This window comes from Mustela lutreola, chromosome 7, assembly GCF_030435805.1.
Source record: "Mustela lutreola isolate mMusLut2 chromosome 7, mMusLut2.pri, whole genome shotgun sequence".
Taxonomy (NCBI): Eukaryota; Metazoa; Chordata; class Mammalia; order Carnivora; family Mustelidae; genus Mustela; species Mustela lutreola.
Window position 1 is genome coordinate 28,124,241 of NC_081296.1, and position 24,735 is coordinate 28,148,975.

The following is a 24,735-nucleotide window of genomic DNA, read 5'->3' on the forward strand; positions in this document are numbered from 1 at the left end:
CTGTTCTCCAGGATTCACAGTACCTGGCACCCAGCAGGATCAGGACTAGGTGACAAGGGTGAGGCCCCTGTCAGGTGCAAAACTAAAGGGGCGACAAAAATCTCAGAAATTAAAGTGAATAATGGTTTGGTACCACATGAAAAAAAAAAGTTAGTGGAAAAATATTCTTTTTTTTTTTTTAAGATTTTATTTATTTATTTGACACAGAGAGACACAGCTAGAGAGGGAACACAAGCAGGGGGAGTGGGAGAGGGGGCAGCAGGTTTCCTGCTGTGCAGGGAGCCCAACGTGGGGCTTGATCCCAGGACCCTGGGATAAAGACCTAAGCCGATGGCAGACACTTAACGACTGAGCCACCCAGGCGCCCCTCCCAAAATATTCTTGATGAACAAAATATCAGCATTTTAAATGAAGGTAGGATCAGTATGACTAACTCTTCTTTTGCCTCAGGCTCCAAATGGTGGGCAATCATGGGCACACGTCCCAAGTTTGCTACCTGATGGCTAGTATCTCTGAGAAGTCTCCTTCAAACATAACCACAGTACCACTATCACACTCCAAATTAACAATGCTTCCTGAATGTCATCACTATCTAGACAGTGTTCAAATTTCCAATGATCTCAAATACTACACATATACTTATTTTTAATTGTTCAGTTTGTTTGAACCAGGATTCAAATAAGGTCCATGCATCATCGTAACTGGTTGATAAGTCTTTTTTTAATTTATAGGTTTTTGCCTCCATCTTCTTTTTCCTTAAGTTTGTTAAAAAAGCTTGATCAAGTCTATTAAAAACAGTTTATATATAGCTTTGTCTCTTTTCCTTACTGCTTCTGGATTTTGAGTCTTAATTTAAATTTTTTTCTCATTGCCAGATTATAGAGAATTCACTCATTTTCTTCCACGAATTGAAGGGTTTTATTTTTTATATTTAAAATGCTGATGCAGTTGGAATTGGTCCTAGTGCATAAAGTGAAGAATAGATCCAATTTTATCATTTTCTCTATGTCTATCCGACAATTCCAGCACCACTTATGGAAAAGGCCATCCACCAGTGAGTAAGCCCCACTGATTTCCAATGCTTCCCTTATTATACACCACGTTTGCATACACGATTAGGTCTATTTCTGATTTTTCTGTTAGATATATGCCTAGGTATTCATAAAAGGTATCTTTTTTCCCATTATGTGTGTTAACTGGTTATCATATTAACAGACAAAGTTATTGATTTGTGGGTGTTAACTCAGTATTCTTCTATTTCTCTAAATTCCTAAATTTTATAGAAATTTTTCCACAGTTTTACCAGATATACAAGCATATCAAATGCAAGTAGAGATTGTGTTACCATCTTAATTTTCAACTCTCAAGCCTCATTTTCTCTTGCCTGGTTGAGTTGACTAATTCAGAATAATAATAAATATTAGTAGAAGCAGTGGAATCTTTATTTTGCTCCTAAATTTAGGGGGAATAATTTTGGTATTTCCACATAGACTAAGATAATAAGTGCTGGTTTTTGAACTACATACATATGCTCACATACCCATATATATGTTTAGAAAGTATCCATATACCTGAATGAGTGGTCTTAATGATGAATGGATGTTGACTTTCACATGACTTTTTTGTTAAAATCTATTAATATGATAAATTCTATTAATGGACTTAAATATTGAACCATACTTATATTTCTGGAATAAAACTTCTTTAATCATTCATTGGTATTTCTTTTTTATGTGGCTTTTTTTAGTTTGCTAATTTTTATTTAAAAGTCCTACACTGATGGGGCACCTGGGTAGCTCAGTCAGTTAAATGTCTGACTCTTGATTTTGGCTCAGGTCATGATCTCAGGGTCATGACATCGACCCCCAAGTTGGGCTCCCAACACATGTTGGACAAGAAGCCTACTTAAATTCTCTCCCTCTCTCTGCCCCTCCCCCACATTTGTGCTCTCTCTTTCTCAAAAAATAAAATAAAATAAAATTCCTACATAGATATTAATATATTAGCTTGACACATGGTTTTTATTTTTAAGTGCAATCTTTGTCAAATTTTACAGTTAGCGTTATATATAAAACAAAATTAGAAGTTTATTTTCCTTCTCAACTCTTTTGCCAAAAGCTAAGTAGCATTGAGGTCATTTGATTTTTGAAGGCTTAGCCAATGTTCCCTGTGAATCAATATGTTCTTGAGGCTTCTTTTGGGGTAAACTCCTTTATAACTTTCTCTATTGTTTTCCTATGGAAATTACTCTGTTTAGACTTTCTACCTCAGTAGGATTCAATTTTGTTAGATTCTATTTTTCTACAGTTCTATCCATTTTATCTTGGATTTCAAACTTATTTGAACAGAGTTGGACAAGGAAAGCCATGCTCCCCATGGGTTTAAATCCTATCTGAGAAAAGTAACTACAACTTGCTGGGTGCCCTCGATGACAAATGTACTAAATGTTATATGGGTGAGTTAACTACAATACAGACAATAACTCCATGAGCCATAAAGCATTTTCTCCTTTTACTGAAAACCAGAGAGCCCAGTGGCACACTTATGATTCCCACACAGATCCACTTTGATCCACACGTCACCATTCACCTTCCCATTACAACGGTACAGGGGACCTCAAATGTTGCCAAGTCAAAATATCTGGTACTTTTGAAATACACTATGTGCACAGATGCATGATCAGAAGGGACACATTTCCTTAGGTGACACTCAATTATACCTGTTAATGATTTTCTCACAGTATGGAAAGATGGAAGAAAAGTCTCTCTTAAAATGTTTATTTTGGGGAATAGTAGCAAGTATAGGATCTACTGAGGTTTCTCTCTTGTATGCATTGAAATAATATGGGGTGCCCGGGTAGTGTAGTCGGCCAAAGGATGGACTCTTGGTTTCAGCCCGGGTCATGATCTGTGTCCTGGGATCGAGCCCCGCATCAGGCTCTGTGCTTAGTGTGGAGACTGTTTAAGATTCTCCTCTCCCTGCCCCGTCCCCACCTCTCTCTCTAAAATAAACAAAAAATCTTTGAAATAATAATCAGTGAACTATCTAATTCTTCAGGGTTCTTCATATGAAAGCAGGTGTACAACTGCCATCATGCTCAAGCTCATGTTCCCCATTACAGACTATTCTTTCCATGACACTTCTACCTTGAACTCATATTAAAGACTAAGAAATTCTTAAAGAATGCACAAGGAATCATAATCACTAATATTGACTGTAGTATTTGAACATGGAAGTTCAATTTTAAGGCCCTGAGACAGACAGTGGTTGTGACTTGTAGAGAACAGCTACATCCTTGCCACTGTGTCATGTGCCTCCACCCCAGGATGATCACATTCCAAGGGAAGTTGGATGTCAGAGGCATTATCTCATCCTTGCAAATCTGCAGCAAAGCTTCCCTGCACAAGTCCAAGCCTCCAGCACTGGAATTCTTACAAGACTGCTTTGCTTTGAAGGATTTATGTTTTTATTCTCCAGGTCCACAAATCTAGCTGTCACACTAGAAGAAAATATGAGTCTGAACCAGACCAACAAGGGCTTAAAAAGATCTGAACAATTCATTAGTCATAATCAGGTTTATATTTCTACTATTTATTTCACCATTTTATTTAGCTCTTTTTCTGGGAAAAAAAAAAAAAAACACGTTTCATATCAAGTTAAAAGAGCCTAGTCTAAAGGGTCAGACCCTCCCCTGCACCTCTCTCTTTGTCATGACAGGAGGGGAACACTCTGAATATTGCATCTAGGCCCTGGGTTGCTACCTCTGCCTGTTTGCCTCCTTTTTTCTCTCCTGGAGGGCAGAGTTCATCTTTTATTAGTCTTCATATTTAGATGTCTTATACCAGATGATAAATAAATCTACTGAGTGAATGAATAAAATGAAACTTAAAATTATTAAAATCCAAGTTCCGGGCGCCTGGGTGGCTCAGTGGGTTAAGCCGCTGCCTTTGGCTCAGGTCATGATCTCAGGGTCCTGGGATCGAGTCCCGCATCGGGCTCTCTGCTCAGCAGGGAGCCTGCTTCCTTCTCTCTCTCTCTGCCTGCCTCTCTGCCTACTTGTGATCTCTGTCTGTCAAATAAATAAATAAAATCTTAAAAAAAATAAATCCAAGTTCCTATTACATTTTGATGGGTGGACATGAAAATAATTGTAATTCAACTCAGATTGGGATAAATATTATATTATTGTTTGTGTGGAAAACCATTAGAATACTAGAGAGGAACAGATATTTTTGACCAACAAAATGAAGAGGACCAAAGGGAAGATGAGTTTTTTAGAAGGATTTAGGAAGACTAAAAAGACAGTTCAAGCAGGATGAGCACCATGGACAGAGACCAAGAAGCATGAACACATCCGCATGTCCAGGGGCCAGTGGTACAAAGAGCAGGGGAGACAGTGGGCACAGAGACTAGAGGTGAAGGTTAGATTCAGATCCTGTGGGCTAACAGGATAAATAGCTAGACTGTAACATGAGGCCAGTGGGAAGCCACTGGGAGTTTCTAGAGAGAAAATTACATGAGCTTTGGGAAAACAAAGACACAAAAATTTGGTAACAGAGTGAAAAATGGATCAAGGCACATAAAGAAATGAAAAGTTGTTCACTCATTTTCCTAGATGTTGCCCACCCTATACCCTATACCCATTCCTCTACTGCTTTATCAGGTAGCAGTAGATTTTCTGAGAAGACTGAATTCCAAACAGCAGGGGATGAATCAAAATGGGCCAAAGCCAGTCACTGCTAATCTTTCCCCCCTGACCTGGGATTCATCAGTCTCAATGCAGCTATAATAAATGATTATGTGATGGAAATGGAATGTCCATGTGATGGAAATGGAAGTCAACTGCACTGATAGAAAGGGATAGGCTCAACCCAACAACAGTCCTTTCTTACTTTGCCTTTCCTAAGCAAGGAAATAATATCTACAAGTATACCCATCATCTTGGGACTCTGAGGAAGAAAGTCAGAGGACAAGACCCAACATGCAAAGATGATAGAAAGCTTATCCTTCATGGCATCAGTGAATATTTGTACCAGACCTAGACTACCCCTCTGGACTTCTGATTATTTTTCTCATATAAACACTTATTTGTTCAAGCCAAGTAAATCAAGTACGTGTTTACTTGTAGCTAAACATATTCCTAGTTGTTCCATGAAGGTAGAATAATTCAGAAGTCAGAATTAGAAATGAAGTAACAGAAAAAAATCATAGGCTATTGTCATTTAGTAACATATATGTAAAATTTAAAAGTAAAGATTAGGAAATGAATCCAAACTATAGAAAAAGACAGTAAAAAAAGACAAAGAAAGGGACCTAGAGCTGCAGCATTCAGATGGAAAGAGAACAGTCCTTGGGAATTTCAGGAGCTGCCACAGCCATCCCTGGGAGGCCTCGCTCCTGAGCCACACAAGAGAGGTACATTCCCCACTTAACTAAACCCTTATTATTCCTTCTCCCTTTTACTAACAGCCAAACATAATTCTAATGCTAATATGTTAATATTAACAAATTCTAGGAGATAAATCAAATGATTAACTCAAAAGATGCTGAAATGTCCACATTCATTCATTATGTCAACTCAAAACAAACCAGGGGTTATTAAAGGATTATTGATCCTGGAGAGTGACAATGCTCAGAGGGTAACACAGGTTATTCTGAGTATACTCCCCTGTCACATGACAAACAACTAAGAACTGTTCAGGAAAACACAACACTGAGAGAATCCTGGGGGAGCGAGGCTGAAGCAGCCCCCCTGCAGCGCAGAGAGCAAGACAGATTACCTCAGAAGGGGAAGTAGCACGGCTACACATTAACCACATTGCCTCTCCCCCACAGAAGTCTCCCTTTATCCTCTGCTTCCTCCAGAGAGAAAAGAGAACCCAGGCGAGACACCCAACTGCCCCCAGCAATTGGGGTAACTTGGCTGGAGTTCTTATTCTGATATGGCACCATGGGAATTACAGGGGACTCTGACGATGACAGAGAAGAAGGAGGGGCTTGCAATGATTAACAAATAAAGCCAAACAGCAGAGAAAGACATAAAAAGACCATCCAGGCAGACTGAGTTCATACCTGCAATGTCCCAAGCACAAATCCCAACCAGTGGTTTTGTTCATCTGCATAACTAAGAGTGTGTGTGTGTGTGTGTGTGTGTGTGTGTGCAGGAAACACTGACCAGGGAACTCAGCTGGGTGTAGATCTGCCTGATTGGTTCCTCAAAGGAGGAATTGTGCCAGCCCTATGGTTTGGCCTGCCTACACCCAGGCAAGCAGCCAAATCATAGCCCCAGCTCTGGGGAGTTGTGGAGACCATCTTCCAGGCCTATCTGACCACAGGGGCTGGAGACGACTCCTGGAAAGTGGCCACGAAGGTACAAATTTCCAGTTATAAGGTAAATAAGTCCTAGGGATGTAATGCACAGCGAGAGGACTATAGTGAACCCTGCTGCATGATACACAGGAAAGATGTTCAGAGAGTAAATCTTAAGAATTCTCATCACAAGAAAACGTTTTCCCTTTATTGCATCTATAGGAGAAGATGGAAGTTAGCTGAACCTACTGTGGCAATCATGTCACAATATATATAAATCACACCATCATGCTGTGTGCCTTGAACTGATACCGTGATGTGTGTCAATGACTTCTCAGTAAAACTGGAAGAAAAGAATTGATCCCCAACTTATAAGAATTATCCTACCTAATAATGAAAAGTTTAGAAGCATGACTAAATATTAGAATAGATATAAACATTTAAAATGGCTGGAACAAGATGGACATACAAAAATCAATACCTTTTCTACATCTCAACATTAGCCACCTAAGCACTGAAAAAAAATTAGAAGGTCACTTTATATTAGCCAACACCAAAAAGAAATTCCTATAAGTAACTAGGGATAACACAACAAAATGAGATAAACTTCTTTTGTTTTTATTTTTGTTTGTAGCATACAAATTTTATTGAAGAAAAATAAATGGGTAGGAAGGCTATACTTTTAAGACGCCAAATCTCGTATTTATAATAAATTCCATACAATCCCAACAGAAGTTTTATGAAAGTTAACAACTTAAAAAAAATATTTTATTTATTTATTTGACAGAGAAAGAGATCACAAGTAGGCAGAGAGGCAGGCAGAGAGAGAAGGAAGCAGGCTCCCTGCTGAGCAGAGAGCCCCATGGAGGGCTCGATCCCAGGACCCTGGGATCACAACACGAGCCGACGGCAGAGGCTAATACAGGAAGGCTTCCTAAGGCAAAAAAGCCCATAAAGAAAAAATTGTTAAAACTAGTAATAGCTAAAACAGAATCAATAAACAAACTTCTGAACTGACGAAAAATACCATAAGAATGTCAATGTTATAGAGCAGTACAGGAGATTTTGAAAAAATGTATAATGAATAGGGGGTTTGCATTTAGAATAGATGATGAACATTCCCAAGCGATTAAAAACACATGGAACAATAAAAAAGCAGCAAATTACATGAATGTGCAACTTAAAGGAAACCCAAATGACCAATCAGCATGTGAAAAGATAATCAGCCTTAGTTAATAAGGGAAGTACAAATAAAAGTATAAGATATCCATGAGCCATGCCTACCCACACTTTACCTCTAAAAGTCCCTTTCCCATAAGACTCCTTTTGAGGGGAGAGGGGCTGGGGGTTAGGTGTTCCTGGTGGTAGGTATTAAGGAGGGCAGGTATTGCATGGAGCATTGGGTATAGGGCATAAACAATGAATCTTGGAACACTGAAAAAATAAAATTAAATTTTAAAAAACCCCAAATCTTTAAAAAAATGTGCTTTCAGAAATAAATAAAAAAATAAAAATAAGTAAATAAAAATGTGCTTACAAAAAAAAAAAAAAGACTCTGTTACCCATAAGGCTGCCTAAAAAATTAAGTTTGAAAACATGACTCCTAATGAGATGAGTTGGGCACTTGTTTATATTACTATGGGGGGATATATGGGGTTAGCAATGAGGTCAGTTGAGGACATTTTTTTTCTCAGTGTCTAAATTTTTTTTTAATGTGCATACCCTCTAACTCTACAATTCTGTCTCCCATTATATTCCTTAAAGTCAACCTTGCTCATGTACATCAAGAAACGTATAAGGATGTTCCTTACAGCACGGCTAGAAGTATAAGAAAACAAATAAACAATAGTTTGTCTGTAGGAGGTTGGCTGAATCAAGTATGACACATCTAGAAAGTGACCTATCATATGGTTGTTAAAATGGAAATTTCTGTAAGACACATGAGAATATCCATGTATTATAGTGTAATTTACAACTGCTAACGGGAGAAAAATTCTCATGTAGACAAATGGCTGAAGGAGGCACACCTGATGACTGTAACGGCCTTTCAGCAGTGTGGGGCTGTGGGAGGGAGCGAAGTGGGGTTTTCACTTTGACTTTCTGGTCTTCTAAGCTCTTTGCCCTTGTGCTCATGTAATATACTGTATTTTAAACATCATGTTCCACTGAAGTTATTGAATAAGAAGCAAGATATGACAAGGGACTGTGCTAAAGTATATATGTATAAAGTTTGAGAAGAAAAGGAGATGGTGTGTAGGAAATAAACCTTGGAGAAAGGTAGAGAGAGTTTTGAATTTTGCCTCTGTCATTCTCTGCAAGTATGGTATTTGGGAAGTCACTAAACCTCTTCGAATCTCCTTCCTCATCTGTACATGGGGAAGATGCCACGTCTTTCTCAGAATTTTATGAGGCTTAACAAAACTTGGGACATCTGGATGTCTCAGTTATTAAGCATTTGCCTTCAGCTGAGGTCATGATCCTAGGGTCCTGGGAAGTGTGGGAAGCCTGCTTCTGCCTCTTGGACTTCCGCGGCTTGTATTCCCTCTCTCGCTGTGTCTCTCTGTACCAAATAAATAAATAAAATCTTTTTTAAAAAGGCTTGACAAAAACTTAAAGAAAAATCTATTTATCTGTCTATCCAACCATCCATCCAACCATCTAACCATCCATCCATCCATCCACCCCTCTAACTATCATCTGTCTTTGCCCTGTCATAGTGATAGACACAGAGCAGAGCCACAATGAGTACTGAGTTTATCTTCACCCCTTTTTCTTTTCCCATTATTCCTTTATTTCTCCATTTCTTTAAAAAAAAAAAAACAATTATTTGGAGGGGAGGAAAGGGGCAGAGGGAGAGAGAGAATCTCAAGCTGCATCCCCACCCCACCCTAAGTACAGAACCTGACTTAGGGCTTGATCTCACGACCCTGAGATCATGACCTGAGCTGAAACCAAGAGCTGGATGCTCAACTGATTGAGCTACCTAGGCACCTTTATTTTCCCATTTGTCTAATCAACTGCTGTTAACGGAGCCCTTGCTCTATATTAGGTGCCAAAGATACAACCCCAAATCAGATATGGTCTCTGCCTTTGAAGAATATTGAGTTTAGTGGCCTAAAAATATATAAGAAGCAGTTACATCACACATCTGCTATTAGAGAGACAAGATGGCAGAAACTCATGGGCAAGGAAGTTGCTCTACACTGGAGAGCAGGCGAGAAAGAGAGTGACTCTGAGGAAGTGATCTCTCATCAGAAAACCACAGTAGGCCTAGGGATTGCGTAGGTTAAGAGGAAGAGGGCGGGTCTTTGTGTGGGTGTCGGGTGGGGGCAGTGTGGTTAGACTCAAAAAGATAGAACAGAGTGTGTACAACCTTGGAGGACAACAGAGCAAGGACTTATTTCAGAAAAAAACTCTCTAAGTTTACAAAAATTCATACAAAAGAGACCAAAGATAACCTAAATAAATGGCAAGATGTAATGTTTGCATGGATTGTAAGATATAGTATGGTTAAGATGTCAATCATTCTTGGGCACCTGGGTGGCTCAGTGGGTTAAAGCCTCTGCCTTTGGCTCGGGTCATGATCCCAGGGTCCTGGGATGGAGCCCTCTGCTCCTTGGGGAGCCTGCTTCCTCCTCTCTCTCTGCCTGCCTCTCTGCCTACTTGTGATTTCTGTCTGCCAAATAAATAAATAAAATCTTTAAAAAAAAAGATGTCAATCATTCTCATATTGATCTATGTATTGATCTATATCTATAATCCTAATCAACTTTCCAGCAGGATTCTTTGTAGACACAGGCAAGCTCTTTCTAAAATTTAAGTGGAAAGATAAACGACCTATAATGGCCAAAGCAATTTTGAAAAAGAAGACAATGTTTGAGGATCCACACCACCTAATTTAAAATGCATTATAAACCTACACTGATGAAGATAGTAGGTATTGGACAAAGGTTAAACACATACATCAATGGAATGGAAGATAGAGAACAGCTTTTTCACAAGGGTGTACAAATAATCCAGTGCAAAAAATACCAACTTTTCAACAAGTGGTGCTGAAAAAACGGGCATCAATATGCCAAAAAAAAAAAAAAAAAAAAAAAAGAAAAGAAAAGAAAAGAAAGGAAAAAGAAGGAAAGGAAGAACAAAGAAACTCAATCTACATATCACATAATACAAAAAATTAATTATAAATGGGTCATAGGCCACATATGCATATGTTTTTAAGGGTCTTATGTGTATAGCACATGCTTGTACGTGTGCATGTATATGTGTCCATGTATGTGTTCATGTGTTCAGGAGTGTGTGTGTGTGTCTGTGTGTGCAAGGGGTAAGGTGGGGAAAGCTGTCTAAGAGACCTTTGGAGAGAAGTACCAGTTGGCCGCACACTTACACTTGGAAGTTTTCAGTGTATGGTAAGTGAAACAAAGGCAGCAGATGCCATAGTTTTTTCTATCAACATTATTTAAATTTAACAAGTACAGGGCAATTTCATCTTTTGGAGTTTCATTTTATCGTATTTTACTTATTTTATTTTAGGCCCATATTATTTGAATAACCATACATGCTAGTGACTGGTACAATTCAGTGTGTTTTATCTAAACATCTGTCTTTCTGAATAGGATAGGCCAGTTTATCTAGACAAATAAACAAACCAAAGAAAAAAGAAAACATATCCCTACAGATGACATTATCCTAGATGACTCTGAAAACTTAAAGAAGATAGCACTGAGATAAATGGATTTTTAAGAATGTGTCCAGCTTTCTCTATAATTAATTATCAGGCAATCTGGTGACCCAAAGTGTTAATCTACTAATTGCTCTTCTTGAGTTACCCGGGTTTTAATTTTTAGTCGCTAGAAACACCTGCCTTAAGATACAAATCCGCACCAGTATGCAAATAAAATTAGGACAACGTACTTCTAATCCCTGGTTCTTATTGCTTCATCTCCGAAACAAGGATAACAGATCCTATTTTATGCAGTTGTGGTGGTGATTATGTAACACTGTGCTGGGCTCATAGGGAGCACCAAAAAAGCTTAGGTATGATTATGATTCTTATTATCTATTTACTTCTTTGCCAGTGTGTTCTCAAACTAATAATTTTGGAAACCTAATAAAACCCTCTGGAGTACCACTCTTTCAAAAATTTGCTTTTGGCAATTTATGTATCATATTAAAAGAACTTACCGTTATGAAAAAAAGTTGTTTCTATACTGAAACAGATGAATATGAAGTTCAAATTTACAGGATCAGCTGTTCAAGTCAAGAAAGAAAATGCCTTTTAAAGCAGAAAATATATATGTCTCCACTCCCCTGAGGAAACAACGCTGAAACCAACTGCACTCAAACACTAAACATTGGCTTAAGACAGCATGAGAAGCATTGCCGCTCTGGAGGAAACAGTCACAGCAAGTCTGAAGCAATTGATTTCCAATAAAAAAAAAATTTATTATTATCCAACAATTAACAACTGATAAATATGAAAAGGTTCTGTAGTTCTATAAAATTAGAGGCTAGCTTGCAGAAATTGATAACTTATGATTTTTATTGCCCTCAGTTATAAATGTTAACTCCAGATAAGGTGTCCCCCCCCCCCCCCGAGACTCAGCTTAACTTAGCATCTGATTTCTTTATTTCTTTTCCAAATGACTTTATAAATTCTAGTTACTCAAATATACTTGGAGCCAGACCATTTATCTTTTTGCTGGTTCCCTTATCAATAAGTAAAATTAAGTTTTGGTACAGGCTAACAAATGATTTCATGAGAGAATTGGGCTTTCCATGCTCTAAGAATGCCCAGAAAGCACAGAAGGAACTTAGCAAAGCGCTGGAAAATGAACCCTATAGAAACTGCTCCCCTGGGCGCCTGGGTGGCTCAGTGGTTTAAGCCGCTGCCTTCGGCTCAGGTCGTGATCTCAGGGTCCTGGGATCGGGTCCCGCGTTGGGCTCTCTGTTCGGCAGGGAGCCTGCTTCCCTCTCTCTCTCTCTCTGCCTGCCTCTCCATCTATTTGTGATTTCTCTCTGTCAAATAAATAAATAAAATCTTTAAAAAAAAAAAAAAAGAAAAAAAAAAAAAAAAGAAACTGCTCCCCTGGCATTATCTTAACTGGCCAAACCACAAGCACATGTTCATGGTGGCACAATGTCCATGTGGATAGCAGGCCTCTCTGGTTACAGAAGATTCAAGAACTTCCCCTGGGCATGGAAGCCCCTTAAGAATTGATATTCATTCTGTCTCACTGGGGACTGTGCCTCTTTTACATGGCTCAGCACCTGGGCTTTGAGGAGGAAGCCCTGAAGCAGAGTCCTGGTTACCAGGGTTTCCTGACTGGTGATGCCAACAATGTCACACTGAGGTGCACACACTGCCATGGGTCTACAGAAAAAGCCACATCCGGAAATGCTACCTGTGAAGGTGCAGCTAACATGGAGAAGTATGTTGACTCCAGGAAAGAAAGATCTAGAATATGACATACTATATACTCTAAAGTATCAAAACCAAAATGCTCTCTCTGAACTCCTCTGGGAGACTCAGTCCACGCAGATCCTGGGAAGACCATAAAGAGACAAAGGACACAATTGCATTCTAGAAGATTCTATGGCTTGAAAGGAAGCTGTAGGGGTGGGGGTGGTTCGGGTCACACGGAAGGGACACAGAGGTAAGGACAGTAATGACAGGGGATCTGACCTTGGCAGGGAGACTGGATTTAGATCTGAGTGAGCAGGAAAGTCCGTGGCTCTCAGCCTGAAGCTGGGCACCCCTGAGCACATTAAGTTTCTTCAAGGGGTGACAAGTGTGGAACACTTTCAAACAATTAAATTCTGAATTCTCCAGTCCCTGTATAATCTATCCTAAAAATCCTCTGTGGGTAAAATGACTGCCCTGCATGGTCTTCTTTCCCACACCCTACATCTCTCTGGAGTGGAAACATCCAGATACCACACAAAGGGACAGCCAGTGAGTCCTTACACCAGGTCTCCCCAGGAACCTCTCTGTCATCCATCTCATCAAGAGCCTCTCCTCTGATATATTTTATTTTGTATTTAATTATACTGTTCTGATAATCTGTGTACTAATCAATACTATAAATAGTATCAATAACAAGCCCCATGAAATATTTTAACATACGTATGTATATCTATATAAAGGTTTGTGTAACAAACATACACGAACAAATATGCAAAAAACAGGTGACAGAATCATCAGTGAATGCCTTTCATTTTTTTAGTGAATGTCTTTCTGGAAGAAAATTATGATAAAGTTGTGGAGCAGGTGGAATTACTATTCCTATTTCTACATGAATTCAAGGAGGAAACAAAATGGTATATCAACTTTCAAAGTGAAGAAAGAATAATATATTGTGTATTTTGAATGGGTGGTCTTTATATTTGACTGGGTATCTTGTCATTTTTTTTTAAAAGATTTTATTTATTTATTTGAGAGAGAGGAGACAGAGAGAGAGTGACAGCATGAGTAGGGAGAAGGAACAGAGGGAGAAGCAAACCCAACATGGGGCTCCATCCCTGGACCCTGAGATCATGACCTGAGCTGAGGGCAGATGCTTAAATGACTGAGCCACCCAGGTGCCCTGACTGTGTATATTTTTAAAAAATGATAGATCTGAATGAAAAGTGCAGCATAGGTAATACAGTCAATAATAATTATAGTAACAGTATATGGTGAGAGATGGTAATTACACTTATCATGGTGAGCACTGTATAATATATAGAATTGCTGAATCATTATGTTGTACACTTGAAACTAATATATGTCACCTATACTTCAATAAAAAAGTGACATATCAGTGTGTCTGGGTCGTTCAGTTGGCTCAAGTGTTGATCCCAGAGTTCTGGGATCGAGCCTCATGTTGGACTCCCTACTCAGCAGGGAGCCTGCTTTTCCCTCTCCCTCTGCCACTCCCCCTGCTTGTGCTTGCTTGTTCTCTCTCTCTCTCAAATAAATAAATAAAATTTTATTTAAAAAGTGACATACCTGTGTTGTTTTAAATGTCTTTACTTACAATACACTAGAAATTACATCTTTGTCCCTATTTAAATTTATGATGCACAATGTTAGATGGGCACTCAGGTGTGCACCCACAAGCACAGGACTAGCTGAGGGACTCAGCCTGGGTCACAGGCAGACCTATCTGGGAATGTCAGAAGAAAGGCTCATAAGCAGAGGCAGCTAGCTCCCACAGTCTAGGACCTGGGGAACAGTCTGGTTTGATGGAAAGGCCAGGGGAGGGTCTGAGGGCCAAGGAACAACAGCACAGGAGGAAGTTCAGGTGGGACTGGTGTTAAGCAGCCCTGTCACCCAGCTGGGAGGTAAGATATAGCTGGTGGCACAGGGCCAGGGGTTCCAAGTCCAGTCCAAAGCCTCAAGTGCTTTTGGTGGGCACAGTGAGCTTTAATTCTGGGCACACAAGAAAACCATGAAAAACAGACCAAAAATAATAAAGTAAACCTTTCAGGGCTTGACCCAGGGGGTTCAACTCTGCTCACCACAAAGTGACCTCCAGAACAGCACTCTGCTATTTCACAACACCGTTGTTCCTAGTAACTGAGTCAAAGTGTGTGGGAGGACAGGGGACAGGGACCTGAAAGTCACTCCTCACTATGAGCCATGCACTGGCCTAGGCCCTCATGCTTACAACCATGAGTTCTAGCATTCTTACCAGGTGTCACGGCTCCGGGTACTTCTCAACTCACTTAGTCCTCACCTGGGCCCTGGGTAGAAGGCACCACCATCACCATCCCCATTTCAGAGACGAGGAAGCTGAGATCTACAGAGCTCATCCACACTTAAGCCCCCAGCCTGGCCTTGGTGTAGCCAGGAGTTGGGCCCGAGCTCTATGATGGAAACGACGTCGGTGCCTCCCTGGCAGCCCCAGGGGACAGGCGACCTTAGCTCCACCCCCAGGAGAGGAGTGGCAGCCGTGGTGCCACGCTGAGACGGTGGTTCATCCTCCTCCATCTGCAGCTCCCTCTGCTCAAGGAGGAAGTGGGGATGTCAGTGTGTTTCCATTTATAACAGTTCAAAGAAAACCTTAGGATGTTTTGGGGGACAGCCCCATATGGGCCCCATGGGCTTTAGCATTTGCTCTATGCAGCTCCCTTCTGCCATGAAAACTGTGGAATCCCCAGTGCTGAGTGCTGCTAGATGCACCAATAGGAGAATGAAGGTAGAAGAAGGAGGTGCCCTTCAACACTCAGTGTCTGGAACCAAGGGAAACATCATCCCCAATCTGTCCTGGGAGACCTACCCAACAGGGGATGCTGTCCCCATTGGGCAGATGGGAGACTATGGCCACCCAGCTAGGAAGCAGGGAATGAGCACCAGATCCCGGACCCCACAAACAGAGAGACCATGGCTAGGGCTTCCCACAGATCCACGTCAGGCTCAAGCACACAGGTTAGGAGTATGCTTCTCATTTAAGAGTGTAACTCAGGTTTCCAAGTGGATAAAACTTCACAGAAAGCACTTGTAGAACAGAAAAAAGGCAGCCCTAATATTTCTACCCACATAGTCACAGGACACCTCAGTGAGCCTTCTGTGTTCATGCAGAACTGCAGATTTGATTTTCAACTGTACTTCAGTCAATGTATAAACTATTATGTTGTGCCCACACCACCGTCCCTTCCTCGAGGAGCCCGTCAAGGGGACACGGGATAGGCAGAGGATCCCGGCCTGCAAACAGCTGAACGGGTGGAAAATAGAAGGAGGAGGTGGGGAGACTTTGGGGGAGACGTTGGGTTGGTGCCTATGCAGGGCTGTTACCTCTGGGTCTGCAGGGCCCATTCTCTGCCCCAGCTAACCTCAGGCTGGCTGGGTTGGCATCACCCAGAAAGCAGGAGAACACATGACACCTCAGGGCAGGGCCCTCCCTCAAGCCTAGCCTAGCAAGCCATGAGCCAGGAAACATGCTGGATATAGGATGCGTGCTGCCAGCAGCCCCTTTTTATGAAAACCAGCCCTCATCTGTTCCCAAAGTCGTGGGGAAAAAAATCTAGGCAAGTAACATTTTCCGAGGAAGCATTTTTCAGATACGCTAGCTAAAAATGTTCTCCAAGGGCGATCTTTTTTTTTTTAAACACTCAGCCTAATCCATGCCCATGTGCAGCTCAAAAACTAACATGTATATTCCCAAGCTATTTTCTTGGTAGAATTTTCAAAGGTTCTCAAAGAAGATTCCAAGGCAATGGAGCTCAAATAAAGCCATGGTGACCAGATCTAAACAGAAAGAATCCTAATCACCTTCAATCAGTTGCTAGTGACTGAAAGACAAAGCAACCAGCAGACTAGGGGGATCCAGGCCTAGCCAGGGGCAGAAGCCAACCAAGGAGGCATGCCAGAAGTAACCAGCATGGCAGAGTGGACGCCATTAGGACACCATTCGATGACGCATGCTTCCTGTTGTGACGGTGTTGCTTCTCAAGGCCACCTTCTAACTTTAGGGACTTAAAAATATGACCAGTCACATCCTGGAGGACCTCCGTCCCATCACTCAGTCTTATCAGCATTTTTATTTATTTATTTATTTATTTATTTTTTTGCCAAAAGTCTTATTCAGCCGGAGATTACAGAAGATGCTGGGAGTGAAGCAGCATCAGGAGGCATGCAGCCCGTCCTCTGCCGCTGTGATAATTACTAGCCAATAGTTAGTGAGGCCCACCATGGGCTCCATCCCGACCAGACACTCATTCTGTGGTCACTTGTTGCCTCCTAATTTTAATCCTAAGGTCACTGAGGGTTTATGAGATGCAACATTTGCTCAAGGTCACCCAGCGAGTGTGTGTCGGAGACGGGGCGCCTACTAGACACGCATCCAGACGGTCTAATTTCAGAGCCCTTCTCTTGACTGCTTCGAGACACTCCCTTGTGTGGCAGCTCACAACCGTGGAAAAATGAAAAAAATAACAAAACCGTTGGACAGGGAAGGAAGACCATGGTGCTGGTGAACTGATTAATTAAAAATCATAATACAACCTTCAGTGGATGCTGTAACGGGTGAAAAATGAACTAAACAAGAGAATGTTCACCTGGTCTCAAAGTTCACCCCACCGATTACTAATTCATTATAAGGAATGAAATAATAGTAATTTATGAAGGAGAGCTGTGGCAGAAACCACATGAGCCACGTGAACAAGCTAGTCCTCACCAACACCAGGTCCCAGAAACATGCTGGACCCTTGGATGTTGTGTAAACACACGAAATGTGTGCTGAACCTAAGCACAAAGAAACAGCCAGACAAATCCAGACTCTCCTGGAAACAAATGGCTTAGGTTCTTCCAAAATGTCAAAATCACAAAAGAGAAAAGTAAAAGCAGTGTTCTGCTTTAGATGTAAAGAGACAGAACCAAATTCAGGACATGATGCTTAGCCAAATGCTGCATAGGGAAAACAGCTATGAGGAGTTTTTTGGGGACAACCAGAGGCATTTGAATAGGAACTGTACATTGGAGAAGATGACTTTATTGATGTTAAATTCCCCAGTGATAATGGTGCTACAGTTTTGAAGAAGAAAACCTATGGATGGAGAAGATGTTTCCCAAAGTATGTCATGTGTCGGCAACTTACTTTAAATGATTCAGAGAGAAACACTGAACACATACATACCACACATGAGTACATATACCGTGTGTGTGTGTGTGTGTCTTTGTGGGTAAACAACTGGTAAATCTGAGTGAAGAATATATGAGCGTCCACTTTCCATTTTTTAATAGATGTAAAATTTATCAAAATGAAAATCAGGGGCACCTGAGTGGCTCAGTGGGTTAAGCCTCTGCCTTTGGCTCAGGTCATGATCCTGGGGTCCTGGGATTGAGCTCCGCATTGGGCTTTCTGCTCAGCAGGGAGCCTGCTTCCTTCCCACACCCCTCTCTGCCTACTTGTGATCTGTCAAATAAATAAATAAAATCTTAAAAAGAAAATGAAAAGCAGACCAAAAGTAAAATGTTTGTTCGAAGAGTCATAAGGCAAAAGAACTACTATGCTATTAATCAACTAGATAAAAACTGCATTTGGGGATAAGAACTAAGAGGAAACATTAAAAAGGAAAGTATGTGAAAGTGATAAGACTACTGTTGTTTAGATTAGTCTTATAATACTTTACAAATCAATCATGATAGCAAGAGAGGGCAACAGAATTACTTCATAAATCTTGTACTAGTGCTGGTGTAAATCAAATTACTTTTCTGTTCACTACAGTCATTTATTTATTTTTTGGGGGGGAATAGTGTTTATCATTCTAAATGAAAATTCTAGTGCAATATGAATCTCATTTCATAACTCGTTCTCAATGGATTTCAGGGAATAAATAATCCCATCCTTGGCTTTAGATCTGATTTCCAGGCAATTTGCTCCAAGGACCAGTACAAGGTCTGTTGCTAGAGGCGTTGACTGCACGTGCCCCTCCAGCACAGTCGCTTGGGACCCACAAACATGAGACTTACTTTTCAGACACTGTGATTTTCTGGAGGCAGGTGGCCGTCAGGCATCCAGGGCAATGGTGCACCGTCCCTGCTGGAAATGGCCCATTGTTGCCACAATGGATGGTGTGAGACTGCAGCCCCTGAGAACTCTGGAGAAAACACAAGAATATTTTACTCAAAGTGAGAATTTAAAATATAAGTTTTAAGAATATATATTTTTTATATTTTAAAAATTAAATGTAATTTCAAATTTAAACATCATTTTAAATATTCAGTATGAACTTGAAACGGTCTTGATAGTGAACCCCACATCCCTGTGCCACCCTTCTTAACACACCTTCCCACTCTTTTTGAAATAAGTGTGGGCATCTGGAGGGAGGTCAGGATCAATGGGAAAGGTCTCCCCAGTGGGTGACTGTGAGAAGTGACTGTGGGTGAGAACACACGAGGAGCTCATATGCTGTGCTGATGTCCCAGGAGAGGAGCCCAGTGCTTCCCAGAGGGACTTACAAACAAAGCCTCCTTTCTGACACTCCATGGGACTCGCAGGTGGTGTGGTCTATGAGGAATCTCGAAGTCAGGAAGCTGTTAGTAACTCCTGCCTGGACCGTGGGGCATCTAGGTGGTCACGGTGATGACCACACCTCGGTCCTGGCAGGGTGCACTGTGCTCCATATGGAGGGCAGGGGAGTCATGAAGAGCATTGGGAATGGAGAGGGTCCCTGTGGACCACACCTCCGTCCAGGTGGGTTCAACTTGTTCTGCAGCATCTTGACTCCTGAGATCCACTCACTTATATGCCACGTGGAGTTATCAGAGCCCTAAGATGCTCTTAAGCTAGGAGGCCTGCGACTTCACAGGTGAGGGGAGGGAATTGGGTCACATCTGTGCACCCTACACAGACTACACCATGGGGTACAGGAGCCCCTCCTTCCTCTATGATCACAGCTAGGCTGTGGGAGAAGTCTGGGGATCCTGCCTGTGTCTATGGAATGTCTATGGTGTGCCCAGAGGCCCGGGATGGTATGTCCTGTCCCCGTAGTTCTAAGTACCATGGGACTCCAGATCCCTGGCTGGCTTCCCCTTTGATATCTCCCATCCAGTTGGAGAAATACCACGTCATCATAAGCATAACTGCTTTACTTTCAACATTTCAAAGCTAATGCAATGCACTCCCTCTTTTTGGTGGTTTTTACCTCTTACTAAATATATTTTGGTCTTGTGTTTACCTTCCCACCTTGAATTCCACTCTGCTACTTGTCTTGTTACTCCTCATTTTTTTTTTTTTTTAATAATACTGCTTGTAATAGTTTTACTTATGCCATTGTATTTTTTAACCTCTTTAGGCCATTTTTTTTTTTTTTAACTCAATTTCAGTTCTTCATCCCAGTATCTGTCCTTCCTTTGATTGGGGAGTTTAGCCTGTTCCATTTTTATTTTTTGAGTAGCATTAAGAGAAGGAGAGGGAGATGACTGGTATATTTGTCCCTTTCCCCAACATCTGTTTTAGTACGTCCTGTCTCTCAAATTTTATGGTGTTATTTTCTTTACTGTCTTCAGCTGACTTGATTGGTCTTATTTTTCATTTTCTAGAAGTTATATATCTTATCTTTCCTTCTAGTGTTTGCCTTAAATTTGTTACACACACAGGAATATTAATCTTTTTTTTTTTTTTTTTTTATCCTGAGAATTGATGAACGGATACAACCTCTAATTTCCATACAGGATAAGACCATTAGTTCAATGTAATTTCCTTTCCTTCCTTTGCTATCTGGTATATTTTGTTAAAATCATTTAAAATACTCTGAACTGCTTTTAATTTTCATGCTTGTAGTTTCTTAGGGATCAGTTCTTAACAATCGCCTTAAGCTTCATGGCTACACTGTTAATAATTACAATACATGATTAGGTTTCACTGTTTGTTAATTAGTCATAGATAATTTACATATCTTGTTTCTCTTTTATTTAATTAATTTTTTTATATTATTACAGGGAGTTTTTGAGTAGCTCTTTCAAAATGGTTTCATGGATAATACATTTTCTGAATTCCTAAATAGAAATGGGAAGAGACTAAATACAAAAGAATGAGACTCCATAGGTAAACCATCTTGATAAAGAGGAGCAAAGTTGAAGGTGAAATAGTTCCTGATTTCAAAACTTACTGCAAAGCCACAGGAATCAAAACAGTGTGGTATGTATACAAAGACAGACATATGAGGATTCTATCTGGGATAGAATGGAGAATCCAGAAATGAACCCTCACATCTATAGGCAAACAATTTTCAACATGAGTGTCAAGACTATTCAATGAGGAAAGGACAATGTTTTCAACAAATGGTGTTGGGAAACTGGATATTCACATGAAAAAGAATAAAGCTGGGTTCTTACCCAATACCATATATAAAAATTAACTTGAAATGGACCAAAGACCTACAAGTAAGGGCTAAAACTATAAAACTCCTAGAAGAAAATTAGGATAAAAACTTCATAATGCTGGATTTATGATGATGATTTTTGGGGGATCAAAGCTCAAGTGATAAAATAGTTGGACTTCATCAAAGTTAAAATGTCCTGTGCATCAAAAGACACCATCAACAGAAAAAGGCAACCCACAGAAGGGGAAGAAATATTTACAAATCATATATTTATCTGATAGGGGATTAATATCCAGAATATACAAAGAGCTCCTACAATTCAACATAAAACCTAAACATCCCAATTCAAAATTCGGCAAATAGCCATTTCTCCTAATGGCTAATACCTACATGGAATGGTGTTCCACATCACTAATCATTGAGAAATGCAAACCAAAACCACAATAAGATAGCTCTTCACACACATTAAAAATGGCTATCATAGGGACGCCTGGGTGGCTCAGTTGGTTAAGCAGCTGCCTTCGGCTCAGGTCATGATCCCAGCGTCCTGGGATCGAGTCCCGCATCAGGCTCCTTGCTTGGCGGGGAGCCTGCTTCTCCCTCTGCCTCTGTCTGCCTCTGCCTGTGCTCGCTCTCTCTCTCTGATAAATAAATAAAATCTTTTTTTTTAAATGGCTATTATAAAAAAAATTAAAAATCATAAGTGTTGGTGGGAATATACAAGAATTGGAACCCTGTGCATTGCTGGTGAGAATGTAAAAAGGCTTCAAAGGAAAACAATATAGTAGTTCCTCAGAAAATTAAACATTGAATTACCACATAATTCCACTTCTGGATATATGCTTATGTGAACTGAAAGCAGGGACTGAAGCAGATATTTACAAAATTATTTGCAATAGCCAAATGTGTTGGTATAGGCATATAAGGGGTAGCTTTATTTCTTGGTCTTCCTGAGAGCTTTAAGAGAAATTTTTTTTCTAGGAAATGAGTTTTAATTCACATACTGATCACCAATTAGTCTGTCACTCAAGAAGTCACAAAAAACAAACAAACAAACAAACAACAAAACAGCGGCCTCAGGCCTGGGGTATGCATTTTTGTTTCTGGTTCTCTAACAGAATCAAAACTTGCAGCAGCAGGTCCTGGCTAAATTTTCGGGAAGTTAACATTCAGGAAAAGTGTGACCACTTCTGTAAATAAAGGGGAGATTTGCTTTTTGTACTGTAAGATATTGTAAGCGCAAAATATGTCCAGAATAAGGGTGTAAAGTTCGGGTAGGCTGAACTGCTTTTCAAAATGCAAGTTCCTCTAGAGGGAAATGCAAGAAAATTTCTAGCGATTGAAGAACAATGCAGATCAGAAGAGAGGAGAAAGGCTATCAGCCAAAACAAAGGGAAGGACCAATGCTTTGTAGGAACTCCTGGGAGAAAAATAATTTTTTAAATAAAATAGCCATTTTAGTTCTGTGTCTTGGTTTCCTAACATTGGAATGTGGCTAGACAGCAGACGTCATCATCATAAGGCTGGCAGTGCTTTCTATGACGCCCCCTGACTGCAGACAGAGTGCCTGGGAGTGTCCTTGGAAACCAAGGCCACACCACATGTTTGGAAGCTTCTAGGTGAGAGCCTAGAATAACTCCCACGTGAAAGCAGAAAGATGCTGCTCTGTTGGATTCTCTTTCCTTTGCCCCTACCTCTACTCTGTTGCAGAGTCCACTGGAAAAGCCTCTGGGATGACCTGGGATTGATACCCTCCAAGCTCCCTGCCCGCCTACCGTCCTGGGAAGCCATTTCAAGCATGGGGCTCAGATGGTTCGAAGGCTCCTGGTGAAGACTGTTGGGAGACAGGACTCTGAAAATGCTCTAGAGACCTGAAGGGGCTCACAATTGTAAGGGGATATTATTCTAAGGTAAAAAATGCAGGCACATAGGGGGCTAAAGATAAAGCCCACTACGTCCCAGATTTGGCTGCTAAGTAAATAGCAGGAGCAAAGAGGGTAGCAATCGTCCAGCAGGGGAGCCAAGGCTGGAGGTGCCCAGGGCTGCTGGAGAGACTCCAGGATGGACCCAGGGAGGTGTGTGAATGTCTCATCATGCACAGGGGCTCTCTCCGGACTACCCAGGCCCTGGCCTTCTTGCTCCTTCTCTTGCCTCCAACGACCACCTAGATATTTTTGTATTTTTTCATCTGGTTCTCTTTCCCCTACTTATCGGAATGCCCCTGCCCCTTCGCCAGCCAGGGTCCCTTCGAGCCCCATTTCTCTTAATAAATCTTTGCTGCTCATTCAACCAGCAAACCTTTGATGGGCACCTACTTTACCGGGAGTTGCAGGCGGGGGGCAGAAATAAAGCAGGCTTGTGTTTGCCCTTGTGTATCCTGCAGCCCCAAACAGGAGACAGGCAGGAAATCATCATGTCTCCACGTCCAGGGGAAGCCACGGTGCTTTGTGCCATCTGCCTCAGGGGCCAAAAAGAAAAAGACACTCAGCCTAGAACTTAAGTCCTACAGAATTCCCAAGAGAAGTGGGCGACAGAACCAGTGCTGGTCAAGGGCTTATTCTGTGTCACTCCCTGGAGCAGTGGTTGTGAGTCCTCTCAGGTAATCTCACAAATACAGCTGAGGAAAGGGGCTCTGGGGGACACACCATCTTGTCCCCCCACTGAGAGCCTCCAAAGGCTTTTCTCTCTCACGCTGTGGCCTTGCCTGGCTCTGCTCACTCACGGGCCCGCAACCCATCCTTTATCTGCACATGCTGTGTCTGCTGTGCCATCCACGTGTGGGAGCCGCGTGCCCACCAGGAGAGTCCATTGGACAGCTCCAGAAGAGGAAAGCTCAAAGAAGGGTGGGTCCAAGCTCTGAAGGGTGGGTCCAAGCCTCCTGCTGTTGGCCTGAGGCGTGTCTACCGGCCAGGTGGAGCATGGGACCCCAGGAGGGGGCAGCGGACTCTGTTGCCTGGAAGGGGTTAGGTGTCTGGCGTCCTGGCCACCTTGGAGGGCCCGGAGCCAGGTGGTAACTCTTGACAGCGACCACAGCAAGGAGAGATAAAAAGGAAGGAAGTCTTGCTGCTCTGTGAGAGGGTCTCTGTCACGGGTCATGGGGCCAAACATCCACTTACTCCTTGTCTGGGGAATTCACTTCTAAGATGACATTTATGTTTCCCAAGAGAAAGAAGGTGTCACTGCCCTCCTAGGCTTCCTGACCCCATAGCTGGCCCCATTCCTCAGTCTGAAGATGGATGGTCCCTTTCCTTTTGGTTTCTTCTTGTTTTGAATTTGACCTTCACATGGACCCAGAGGCCCGGTGGTGGGTCAAGGTGACACCAGGATTTCAGACTGGACTCCTCTCTCCCCTTTGCCCTGACTGCTTCCCGTGGAAGCTCCTTCTTGCTTCTGACCATCATTTGGGGACATTCTTTATCAGCAGAAGGAAACAAACAAGCTTGCAGCATGGGAGAGAGGAGGGGGATCGCTCTTTCCCCTCAAGGACATCATGAGACCTTTAAAGGCAGACAGGTTAAAACTGGATGAGTGTAGTCCCCGGGGCAGCAGGTTGGAATCCAACCAACATGATCTGGGTCTGGGCAGAACCAACCAGCCGGACCTTTAACTCTGAGA

The 24,735-nt window shown here is 41.6% G+C and overlaps 1 protein-coding gene across 1 annotated transcript in view; it reads right to left on the reverse strand.

Moving 5' to 3' along the window:
• The window catches only part of OTUD7A (OTU deubiquitinase 7A), a 365,641-nt gene that overhangs the window by 167,654 nt on the left and 173,252 nt on the right, over nucleotides 1-24,735 (reverse strand). The window contains exon 2 of the mRNA XM_059180212.1: nucleotides 18,767-18,894. The gene's annotated coding sequence lies outside the window, so the exon portion shown is untranslated. The remainder of the gene's footprint in view (nucleotides 1-18,766; nucleotides 18,895-24,735) is intronic.